Here is a 13,799-nt window from a genome sequence, read left to right on the forward strand (position 1 = left end):
TTTTTTGTTTCCTTGAGAACTCAAGAGGCAAAGATATTTGTAGTTAAAGTTTGTGTATTTGGGACAGGCAATTTCCCTTGATTATTAGTAGGGTTCTCATTTTTTCTTCCACTCAGATCATGTAAGAGGGCTATACCCACAATTTGTCTTAGACATAATTTCCAAGCCTGCTTTATTTCTGAAACCATATCTCATGGTCTGCCATTTTAATGGCAGCTAACTTAAGGCTACTCAGGATACTACTCTGGGAGTAGGTGGAGGTCCTCTATTTATCTGATCTTTGTAACAGACCTGAGTCCTCACCGTCATCTCTTGATCAAGTGGTTTTTTTAGAGTCACCTCTTACTGTTTGGCATCTAAAAGCATTTCCCTTTCACAAGACTTTATTGCTCAAAATGCTCGTTTTTCCAGCAAATCAGCCAATTATTTATTAAAATAGTCTCTCCACATAATGCCTTTCTACAAGAGAACAAATTAAATATCAACAACATTACTCTTTTATAAACCATTTTTCTTATAACTAAAGGAGTGGTTATTGGTTTTTTGTCTTAATGCTAAACAATGTTTTGTATTTTAGAAATGTACTGCAGCATGACTATCCTCCTTGGGCAAATTACATATTACATGTATAAAACTTACAGCTGAAAATGTTAATCAAAACAAACAAACAAAAAACAAACAAAATGACCTGAGTGGCTTAGGCTTATTCATCCCAAGTCCAATGGAACTGCTTGATCAAGAGATCCAGGTCCTGATTTTTTTTTTCGTTTTGAGTTGGAGTCTCACTCTGTTTTCCAGGCTGGGGTGCAATGGTGCGATCTCAGCTCGCTGCAACCTTTACATTCCAGGTTCAAGTGATTCTCCTGCCTCAGCCTCCCGAGTAGCTGGGATTATAGTCACCTCACATCATGCCTAGCTAATTTTTGAAATTTGTAGAGATGGGGTTTCACCACATTTTGAACTAATTCCATTTTAGGCTCAAAATTTATCTATATCAAATTAGAAGCAGTAAAGAACATGGGAAATAACTCTGTGAGGTGATTGATTATGGACCCATGTATCTATAAGGGAGGTCGGGAATTACATTTCTAGCTGTAAGTCCCAAAAGTGCAAATAGGTTTTGGTGAACACATAGCAGCCTCTGCACACTAAAAAAATATCAGTTTTGAACATGTACATATTCATAGACTAATATGTTTCTGCTAAGAGTCCTAAATTCTCTCAAACAGAGGGCCAACATCGTACAAAAGGCCTTTACTAGGCATGTGCTGCCTTACACAGAATAAATGTACTTGAATTTAAAATGGTTAAAGAGATTGGTGAGTAATCTAAAATTTGCCTGTTTACTTTGCATATTTAGAGAAATTCAAATTTAGTGAGATAAATAGGAAAGATATGCTCAAGTTAACTGTACGTCAAAATGTACATTGATCTTCTTTCACTTATTTTCAACTAAGCTTACATTTGTCTTCTTAGAGTTCTAAGTTCAAGAGCCAGAACTATTATCAGTAGTGTTGAAAATGAGATTTAATAGTGTGGCATGGATAGTTGCAATAAGAAAGGACTTTTAAGAAATAAGGAAAAAATGTCAGATAGAATTCAACTTCTTTTTATCATAGTATATTATTAATGAAAGGTTTAACAGCAGCCGTATCAGAAATTCAGTAATATTTATTTTCAGAGGAAAGTGGTATATTGCCATGTGAACCATTCAAACTGCATAACTTTGTGGATTCACATAGTAGGAACTATGAATAAAACTACAAAATAGTGAAAGTATAATTTACAAACAAAATGCTGAGTAATTTGGAAAGACAAATATCTCTAACTAGTACAGCCTGACAAGGGCTGTTATGAGATTCAGGTGTAGATCAATTAGAACTAGCATAAAAAGAAGGGCTACAACATCACAAACAGGACACACATTTTCCTCAGAGTTAAAGAGCTATAGAGGTAATCAACACTGCATGATAGAAAATCCCTGATACTACTAGTTCCTGTGTGTGTTTCATTCAGACTTGGGTTTCTGATATTCCTAATAAGTGAATCCACATTTTATTCTCAAAATAAAAAGAATCACTGAATATATTGAAAGGAAATAGAAATGCCTAAATATGCTTGTACCTAAAATATTGGGGCCCAAAGTAATAAGATGAATTATACATCAACCTTATTTAATAAAGATTCAGTCAAAATTTCTTATTTTTGGTAATACTGCATATTCTGTTTTCACTCCCCAAAGTTAGAGATCACAGCAGTGCTCTCCTTTTTCTTCCTTATTAAAAAGATTAATTACTACCTCATACCACAGAGAATATTGTAACTAACTTTATTTTTTAAATCATCAAATACATCTTAAATCTTAATAAGTGTAATGCATATGAGAGACAATAAAATATGAGTTACCTTAAACTAGTATATTTTAAACTAATAGTAACTATGACATATTCTAAATTATTATGCCAAGAATCATCCAAGTTAATGAATATAATTAGATAGCCTCAATTAAGAAAGATAAAATTATAGAAAGAACAGAAAATAAGAAATAACTGTAAGTATTCTTTCCTGAAGTGGAAAAAAACTTCTTATTAGATCTTTCTGGTATTCTAGAGTCTCTTGATATTATTACTTATTATTGCAGAAAACTTCCGAAATAGATATGTTTTATTTTCTTAACAGCAGTAAAATGCATAAATAGAGAATGTAATAGATTTATTTCGTTTTCCAAGTGGCTTCATCTCAAGACAATTCAGCACCTTGTAAATGTAACAGTGATACGTCTCTTCACAAAACACACTGAGCCTCCTTATCTCTAAAATTGATTTCTTTAAACTTCTTAAGTTTTCACTCTAAGACAAGATGATGAAGGATAAAGTGATATTAAGGCTTCTTGGAAACTATCGTATCACTTTCCCTGACCTTCAAATTAAATATAACATTTGTCTTTGGCAAAGCTATACAATTGCTCAGTGTCATGAACAGCAAAATTCATCTGGCATTGTTAATAACATCAGCAATGAAATAAATAGTTAAGTAAGCTTACATTTTGTATAACCCCAGGAGAAGTTTTAAAACCATGTTAAAAGCCTTAGGATGAAGAGGGAAAATCTATGCTGTGACATAAATGATATGGCATGTCATACAAAACATTTCATTGAAAAGACTATATTTTATTGTATCTTGAATACATTTTATACCATTGTTAGGAAGAAAAACTCTGCTTTTCCTCTGCTCTCACATCACAGCAGTCAACAAAGAAGTCTTATGTGACCAGATGTGTAGGAATCGCTCTCTATTAGCAAGCAAGCAAGCTATTGTTCAGTCAGTACCAGCTTGGTGTCCTCCATTCCTATTCTGACTCTATTTCCCTGGAGAGAGCATCAGATTCCACAGGCTCAGTCACAAAAGAGTGCCCCCACTTTCAATGTCAGTCACAAGCCCCAGGCTGTTTAACTTGTGCTTCTCACCAGCCACCTGTATACTGGTATTCCTACAATCCCCTCATTGGCTTTCATGAACTTGTTAGAGGAACTCACGGAACTCAAGTCAATGGGTTTATCATGAAAGATATTACAAAGGGTAGAGATGAAGAGATGCACAGGGCATGGTTTGAAGAAAGATGCATAAAGCTTCCAGGTTCTCTCCAGGCTTGCCATCCTCCAGGAACCTCCACTGTTCAGGTATCTGGAAGCTCTTCAAACTCTGTCCTCTTGGGCCTTCTGTGGAAATTTCATTGAATAGGCATGACTGAAGCATGAACAACTGTGTACAAATGCAACTGGACAAAGGAGTATTGTCTAGTAGTCACAGGTTGAGTGGGAAAATCCAGCAAAGTCTGTCTGTGGAGATTTCTTCTTGGCCCCTCTGTGCAGCACTCCTTTCTCCATTGTGTGGGGCACGACCTCCTCTGAAACGCAGCTTATATGACCTACGATCAAACAAGGTAGGTTAGAAAATATTTTTATGGCCGGCTCCAAGGTACAAAGGTAGGGGAAGAGTCCCACCTTCTGGAGAAAATGCAGCAGGTAAAATGGACGACTTGAGAAAGTCAGAAAGCGAAATTCTGTTTTCTGAGGCCTGCTTCTGGGGCCTAAAGTGCCCCAATATTATAAGAAAAGATTGCAATGAGAGCTTTGAGAGTCATGAGCCAGGATTTGTAGATAGAAATAAATCTATATATTCTCTATCTCCTAATATCACAATACAAAAAGGGAAATAAATTGGAACCAGAAGAAATAGTGGCAAAGGTTTGGAAAGGTCAAGTAAAAATATGTTGTGCATGAAATATTACAGTCTGAAAAATTTGAACATTTTCTATTAATGCCATTTGTTCAACTGTAATGATATTTTCCAGCCAAGATAAAATTGGCAATGTCCCAAGTAACACACAGATGGATAAAATGGCCAATGTCTCGGGAATATCTTGATAAGAAGTCTGTAGTATCCCTGGTTCAAGGTCATTTAATTTCAGAAAATATCAGTCAAGGAAAAAATAGCCTGATTTTAAAAAAAGTTCCATATATGTAGATGTAGATATAAATTTGGAGTGATATGTTTCTTATTAGACATGAATAATATTTTTAAAAACAGAGAATGGCAAATAAGATAATGTTAAATATGTCCTAATGTGGTTAAATATGCCCTAAAGAAGAACAGTAGTATTTTTAGAAGGAAGATATGATTCACCCAAAAGGCAGGGAAGAATTCAGACTAAATGATGATTATGTTTAGAAACAATAAAAATTATCATTTCTTTTGCCAACATCTACAATCTTGTCAAATTAATTCTCAAAATTGTCATCTCTGTTTACTAATTTTGAATTACTTATATTACTTATAATTTTGAATACCTATATTATTTATTAATTTTGAATTATTTTTATATACCTATATTGCTATTTTGAATTAATATAAAAATAATTCATTATGACATTGCTTGTTTTTTGTTTTGTTTTTGACTCATTGGTATTTACTTTTCAGTAAGTAATTTTAACATTGTTATCTAGAAAAACAAGATGAAGAAAGAAATATTTTAAACAAAAAACATAAAAGTAATTTAGAGTGCTCAAAAATAATAAAATTTCAGTTTTATTTCTTTCAAGTTAACTTGCTGTTTTCAAAATTATTTATTGTCACAAACCGACCTATTTTATTTCAAAAAATATGCTATTATTTTTAACCATAATTTTTAAATATCTGATAGCAATTGTAGATCTTAAAGCTATTAAATACATAAAGATATAATAGAAATTATTAGAAATAGTCAAAGAAAAACTGGCATATTCTTTTAAACCATTCTAATTTTTAATTATATGTTAATGGATGTTAATTTTACTTTTCCTTCACTTCTTTTGTCAATTCTTAAACATTTTTTTCTTCATATTTTTTGGCAATGTTTCTTTCTACACTTTAATAGCAAACATTGCCATAAGAGTGGAATTCAGCGCTAATTAATTTTATGTCAGCAGGCAGAGTGATTTCCTTATGGAATCAATTTTAATAGAGAGAAATATGTTTGTTCCTGGCAGAATATTCACAGAAATAAAATATTTATTGGCCATCTACTTTGTTTAAGAGCTCTTAACAAACCATAACTTACTAAAGCATAAAGTAACATACAAAGTAAATACTTTAAAAATCTGGAAACAACTAAAACTTTTCTTCTTGAGAAGTCTTGTTTAGATCATTAAAGTAATAGCATATTTTCTTATAATAGGTTTGTGAATATTGTCCATTTAACATGAAACTGTAAAAAGTTAGAGACAGTTGATATATATTTATTTAACTGTATCAACTCAAAGGTGGGCGATCTATCATTGTTTTCTGAATAACATTAATAATGCTTAAGCCTCTCTTGAAATGTATATTTTCTTGTACATATACACAAAATATATAAAAATTATTCCTTTTAAAATATGCCATATAAAATTAATATGTTGTTTTTCAGAATTTTAGCATGCACAGAAAGCAAGAACATTGTATTTCTTTATTTGAGCAATAAGATGTCATTTGAAAAATACATTGTACAGCCTCAACACATTGTGTTTCTGTGAAGGTATTTTGAGATTTTGTAGTTACAGTATAAATGAGACAAAGTGGCAGAAAAAATGTCCCTCATGTGTGATTCTTTCTACATTTATTTCCCACATCAATCTCACAAGGGTTTTTTTTCACAGATTGATATAGTTGAGCACATACTTCAGTATCTATTATCACAAAAACTATTATTTTCAACAAGGACTTAAAAAACTACTGAAACATTATTCTTCTGGTAGCAATCATATACTCCATTTTATCCACTAATTTTGTCTAATTAGTAAATAAATACTTGTAATAAGACCAAATTAAAAATAGTAGAGAAAACGTACTCCTATATGCAATTATTAGAAATATTTTTATTTTGTTCCTATAAGGTATTTACATAGCTAAGATCATTATATATAACATTATATTCATGTTACTCTATGTCCTAACTTTATATCAGTAAAAGGTTCCCATAGTAATAAATTTAAACTACTTTCAATGAATCTATGATACCTACTCAATAATGTTACATAAATAAAAATAATTTACATAAGCGTTATCTTGTAGATGGACATTTTATTTCTTCCCAAACTTTGTAATGTTAAGGCTGCAGTGATGACATATGTACAGTCTACCTTTGAACAATACAAGGCTTAGGTACGCTTAACCCAACACAGTTGAAAATCTGCATATACATTTTAACTCCCAAAAAACTTAACTAGTAATAGTCAAATATTAACCAGAATCCCTACCAATGATATTAACAACTGATTAATACACAAAAAGCATGCATTATATAATATATTTACTTTTCAGTAGCTTGAAGTGGATCATCATAAAGGTCAACATTCTTGTTTGTCACAGCTTCAAACTGAATGAGCTGAGTAGGAGAAGGGGAAGAGGTTGGGGTGGCAGAAGCTGAAAAAAATTCATGTATAAGTTGAACCTCAAAGTTCAAACCTGTGTTGTTCAAGGGTCAGCTGTATATAAATTTTATTTGAATTTCTAGGTATTTGGTAAGATTGGCTCACCAGGAAAATTACAAAATTAATTTTTATAAATCTTTAAAAGTTGTTAACATATGTTGCTAAATAACTTTCCAGAAAATTGCACCACTTTAGTCTCAAAGCAATATATGAAAGTTTATAATATCTTTATCAGGACTGGATATATTTTATTGAAAATACAAAACATGTAAAATGTTCAATTATTTCTGATACTGTGGGATTCATTATTGCTAATTTGAAATGGCAGTATATCACATGCCTACATCTATATGTCTACATCAAACTCCATTACTTGTGAATTCCACATTTGCAGTTTCTTCAACATGCATAAATTATTTGTAATCTCTAAAATCTATACTCACTCATGCTTTCCTGCTCATTTTTAACATGCACAGAATAAAAAATTTGATTATCTCAATGTGGATGCTCCCAGTTGAGGTCAAAGTAATGCTTTACTTTGTTGTTTCATTTTTCATGCTATAAACAAAGTTCTTTTTCACAGTTTATCTAGTGCTCTTTGTTGGTGATATGGCTGTTTAAAATGCCTCCTACACCCCAGAATATTGCTGAAGTTCTGTCTATTGTTCCTAAGCACAGGAAGACTATGAGATGTATTTTACAGAGAAAAATATAGTCAACTTCATTGGACGCAGGAGATTGATTTCAGGACCCCTTGGAATACCCAAATCTGGGGATGCTCAAATTCCTTATATAAAATGGCTTAGCATTTGTATACAAGCTATGCATATCCTTCTATATACTTCAAGTCATCTCTAGGTTACTTCCAATAAGTAATACAGTGCAAATGCTATGTTAATAGTTGTTATGCCATATTTCTAATTGTATTATTTTTCTTGCATTATTCTTTTTTCCCTAATATTTTCAATCCACAATAGGTTGAATTCACAGATGTCGAGTCTGCCAAGGTTTGATGGCCTGTATATTATGTAAAGTTTGTTCAGGTATGTGTTTTAGTGCTGTTCCCTGAGTTCAAGGTTAAGAAATCAGCAATACATTTTAAATAAGGTGTCTCAAAACAGAAACACACATAAAACAAGGTTACCTATTGAACAGCTGATGAAAATGTTGGGGCCAGAGGATCACAACAAACTCACTCCGTATTTTCTCTCCAAACGATGATTTAGGATTTGCTAATTTCATGTTTGCAACAACTTTATAGAACATAAACACTGTAAATAACAACATTTGATTATTGCTCTCTATCCTCCATATATAAACCCAGTCTTCAAAAGCAAAGGGGACATTACTCAAGAACTTAAAAGAAAAAGAAACCTGAAAAAGAGAATGGTATGCAGATGGTGATATTTTACCTACTGTGGACACAGTAGAAACAAAGAGGCTTATGTATTAGCATCTGTGTGACAGGAAATAAGACTCTGGACTCTGCCAAATGGTAGACTATAAATAAGACTCCTGGATAAACACAGTATCAAATGAACACAGGAAAGAGTAGCTAGAATGATTCCATCCACCAGTAAGTATAACAAATAAAGAAATATACCTCCTTCCAACTTGATTGAAAATGACATAATGATAACAACAACAATAAGACTCTATGTAATTAATGAACTTTTGCCTATCAGAACCCAATGTTCGAATTGACATTGCTTCCAAAGACAGGGTAATTCCAGCCTAGCCATTTATGTTAACATGGTAAATCTCCTGAAGCATCTCACAGCAGTAGAAGAAAAACCTCCTTGGTGTAAACACCCAAAATACAGACCTCAAAACATTCCCACAAAGACCTATAACATAAACACATTGAAAGACATTGAATTAACAATAAGCTATAAGAACAAGAAGAAATATAAATAGCACAATTATATTCAAAATATTTACATAATCAATTTTATGTATGTATTTATTTAAGCATAACTATTAAAGAAGATATTTAAAGTATGGCCAAGTACAAGCATAGCTTAAAATTAAAAAAAATAATAATAAAATCTTAAAAATAAACATATTGTAGGACCAAAATAAGAAATGCAGTGGAAAAATGAAGTAGATGGGTTCAAGAAAAATTACATACAGTTGAAAAATTGTTACTGAACTGTAAGCTAAATATGGAAATAATACAGAATAAAAGTGAAGCAAAGGTTGACAAATATGGAATTGATACACCTACACACTATCATGTATCTCTAAAGTGATAAAGAAAACAAGCATAGAGTTATGAGGCAACATTTCAAAAGATAATTATTAGGATATTTCCCAGATTGTAAGATCTGGCGTCTCTTACAAAAAGAACAACAATTCCAAGCATAACAACACAAAACAGTCATACTTTTTCACACTGAAAGTACATTGAGATACTTAGTAAAATTGTAGAACACGAGAGGTAAAAGACATTAATTATAAAGAGACAATACTTAGACAGAAAGATGGATTCTCAACAAGATCATGAGTATCATGGAATAAAAATAAATAGGGACTGGGAGCGGAGGCTCACACCTGCAATCCCAGCACTTTGGGATGCCAACATGTGTGGATCAGCTGAGGTCAGGAGTTTGAGACTAGCCTGGCTGACATGGTGAAACCCTGTCTCTACCAAAAATACAAAACATTAGTCAGGAGTGGTGGTGCATGAGGCATGCAGCCTGAGGTATGAGGCATGAGAATTGCTTGAACCCAGGAGGCGGAGGTTGCAGTGAGCTGAGATTATGCCACTGAACTCCAGCCTCAGCAACAGAGTACGGATCCATAGAAAAAAATAATAATTATATCTATATACACAAACAAACATTTATATACAAACACATACACACTCATTTATATACACACACATATATATGGCATAGCAAGTTTTTATGACAATAATGAAAAGAGTAAATATAGGTCAGAAGAAAGCTGGGGAATGTTTATAACTATCAGACACAATAAGAAGTACTTCAAAAAATTTAAAAGATAAAGATTTGTGCACTAGAACAACAATTTAACAAGAACGTAGTCCAAATAATTAGGAACCTAATAGTAGAATCTCAAATATATTCTTCAAATATCATTGTCAAACATTAATTGACATATCAATATAATTGACTAAGCTATTATATTTTTTGGATATTTAAAAACAGTTGGTCAGTCATTTATATATTCAACAAACAAAATAAAAAAATTAGATTACTTAGGATCAAAATTTACAACTTGATGGGATATATATAGCTAAAACTTTGTACTCAATCTTTTAAAATATAGTGAGGTTACAGAGTCTGCAAACCAAGTTAGAAAATTGGATTTAAGAATAAGAACGCCTGCTGCTGTGATCCCAGCATACAGTGAAATACTGAGCGCTATACCTCTAACAATAGGAGCGCTGTACCTGTAACGAGCCTCTAAAAGTCAGATGTCCCACTACAAAGCTCTACCTGCTATGCCAGGAGTCGATTATGAGTAGCATCTGTTTCTACATGTTTTGTTCCCAGATAAAATACCATCTCGATGCCTCTAATGGCAGTCTAAGTCGCATGTCCCTGCCTTAGCCCAAATGAGGTTCTACTTTCTGCCTTTAGGAGGCAGGTTTCTATTAGAAGATGATTCTTCCTCTATCTATCTGTCTGTCTGCCTGCCTGCCTGCCTGCCTGCATGCCTGCCTGCCTGCCTGCCTGCCTGCCTGCCTGCCTGCCTGTCTGTCTGTCCATCCATCTGTCTACCTATTTTTTTAAAGCTCCCACAGGGTCCCAACATTCTAAGCAACAAAAATCAGCATTCTATAAAGGCAGAAAATACCCCTTTCTGCCTGAAACATTTGCTCTTTATATTTTGCAGCTATTAAATTTGGAGCCAATATTTTATGATTGCGCCAATACCGATCTCATTCAAAGGGTAATGCTACTTTCTCATCTCTTCTGTTGTCAATGCCCATGTTCTGGGATAGAGAACTCTCCCAATCCCTAAGAAAGGATTTGCTTACATTCCAGAGTAAAAGATAATCTCTCTCTTTTTTCAGAGGGGAAGAGGGCAAGATATTTCAATACCTATATAAACTCTGAGATTAATAATTTTAGACTTTTACTCCTTGTGATGTCACTGCATTGCATACACAAGTATAACCGTTTGGTTCTTGGTATCTTAGTATTACTCTGTGCAGTATTGGCTGTGAGGGAAAGACATTATATTAATCTAGATGTTGCTATTGTTGAGGATTATAAGGATTCAATCTGATTCAGAGGATATATATCAAAATAGGTAACATCTCAGATGCTTCTTAATTTCTAACAGAACAATTTTAGTTTCATAACCAGAACATTTCTCGAATTTTAAAAAATTATTAAAAGGGTTTTCTTTATTTTTAGAGACAGAGTTTTGCTCTGTCAGCCAGGAGTGCCGTGGCACGTTCTTGGTTCACTGCAACCTCTGCCCGCCGAGTTCAAGTGATTCTCCTGCTTCAGCCTCCTGAGTACCTGGGACTACAGGCACACACTGCCACAACCGGCTAATTTCTTTTGTGTTTAAGTAGAGATGGGGTTTCACTGTGTTGCCCAGGCTGGTCAGAAACTGCTGAGCTCAGGCATAGAAAATATTTGATGTAATTCAACCAGTTATAATAAAAATTATTGTCAAAACATGAATAGAGGTCAAATTTTGGAATGGATTAAATGTATACACCAAATTCTGCAATGATCTAATTCTAAATGTTGGAACAATAGAACAATTCTCCTTAAAACGGAAAAAAAATCAATGCTTCTATGCAACAATATACTTGTGGTCTTGTTCAAAAGAGATAAAGGTGTGAGAATACAAAAGAAAACAACAAACTTGTCATGATTATGAATAATGTAATTCTCTCCTTAGATGATTCCATTTAAACTACAAATAAAATATTAGAATAAATAAGAAAGTTTATTAATTTATTTCAATGTAAAAATATGCAAAATTTAATTACATTTTTGTATGCCAGAAGCAATTAGAAAATAAATATTTTGAATAGGACTATTTATAATATAGACCAAAACTCTAGAATACCCAGCAATATAAGTAACTAATATATGTGAGACTCCTGGTGAGAAAATAATTTTTAAATTATTTATAAATATTTAAAGATTATCATAATTCAAATTAATATGTTCAAAAGGAGGAGAAAATACTTTTTTGGAAATTAATTAATAAAACTTGGCCGGGCGCGGTGGCTCAAGCCTGTAATCCCAGCACTTTGGGAGGCCGAGGCGGGTGGATCACGAGGTCAAGAGATCGAGACCATCCTGGTCAACATGGTGAAACCCCGTCTCTACTAAAGATACAAAAAATTAGCTGGGCATGGTGGCGCATGCCTGTAATCCCAGCTACTCAGGAGGCTGAGGCAGGAGAATTGCCTGAACCCAGGAGGCGGAGGTTGCGGTGAGCCGAGATCGCGCCATTGCACTCCCGCCTGGGTAACAAGAGCGAAACTCCGTCTCAAAAAAAAAAAAAATAAAAAAAATAAAAAAAAAAAAATAAAAAAAAAAAATAAAACTTAAGAGAATTTAGTTAAAGCTCAGCAGGATGAAGCTTGCCAAATTAATTCAAAAATGTGTTTTGAAAAGCAAAAGGAAAACAGCCCAAATATATTAAGTATCAAAAGTTGGATGAGGTAAGTAATCTAGTTGTGGATATACAATAAACTGATAGTAAATAAAAAGTATGAGTGTGAAACAAGCAATTGATCTGTTAAACAGAATGTATGGCCTATTGAAAGAAGTATGAATATATGACAACCAGATAAATGAACATAGGACACAGGTTGCACTGAGATCAGTGCAAAAACAATAAACTGTGCAAAAACAACCAGTTCCCCATGTGATATCCATACCCACATCGATATGTATGTGATATCCATACCCACATCGATATGTATTTGATATCCATACCCACATCGATATGTAGGTGATATCCAGATCTGATCCACGTATACAGTGCATCTGGATATGCACTCTGCAGGGGAAAATAGCTATTCTGGTTATCCTAAAGCTTGTATGTGTTAATTTATTGTACAAATTGGAACTCTTTTGAAAATCATAAGATGTAGTTACTAGATAGAATTTCAGAACCAGAGGATTAAACTGAGCCTCATCTGGGCAAATGGGCTATAAATTTGAATTAAGTCTCAAATGTGAAACGTGTGGAAAACTTCTGAATCGAAGAGAAAAATTATATGAGGGCTATGTGCTTATTCTGTCATTTAATCCCCTTGAAAATCCTATGCTCAAGATATTACTATTATCCTTATTCAATTACTGTTACCCCCTTCAAATGATAGATAGATTTCTAGTTAGAAGAAATTGCCTTCTTGATGATTGGTGGGATAAAAGTCCACATTATTTATAGTATGAAACTAAGCTTATGTTTTATTGAAAAGTTCATATTATGCCCAAATAAGTGCTGTTAATTAATATTAATTTTTCTTCATTCCCATGGAGAGAATAACATGCTTAAAGACTTCACTTATGTTTTTGAAATATGTCACATAATTGCCAAGGTATAATGTTTCTCCTATTTGTTCATATATTAAGTGATACTGTTTCAATAAACTAAAGAAAGTATCTGCTTAAAAGCAAGTGATCCAGATGGAGGGAGAATTCCAAGAGACTTCTTGGGACCAATTAAGGACACTGGTAAATACTGTGCATATTTTACTCTAGCTGTTAGAAAATGTAAATGGAGACCTGATTATCATTTCAACTGAGAATATTATATAATTGCTCCATTGACTGTGCTAACTTTCAGGATGTTCATGTTCAATTTAAGACATGCATTATCCTCACATAGAGTTCTTTG

This window comes from Callithrix jacchus, chromosome 21, assembly GCF_049354715.1.
Source record: "Callithrix jacchus isolate 240 chromosome 21, calJac240_pri, whole genome shotgun sequence".
Lineage (NCBI taxonomy): Eukaryota > Metazoa > Chordata > Mammalia > Primates > Cebidae > Callithrix > Callithrix jacchus.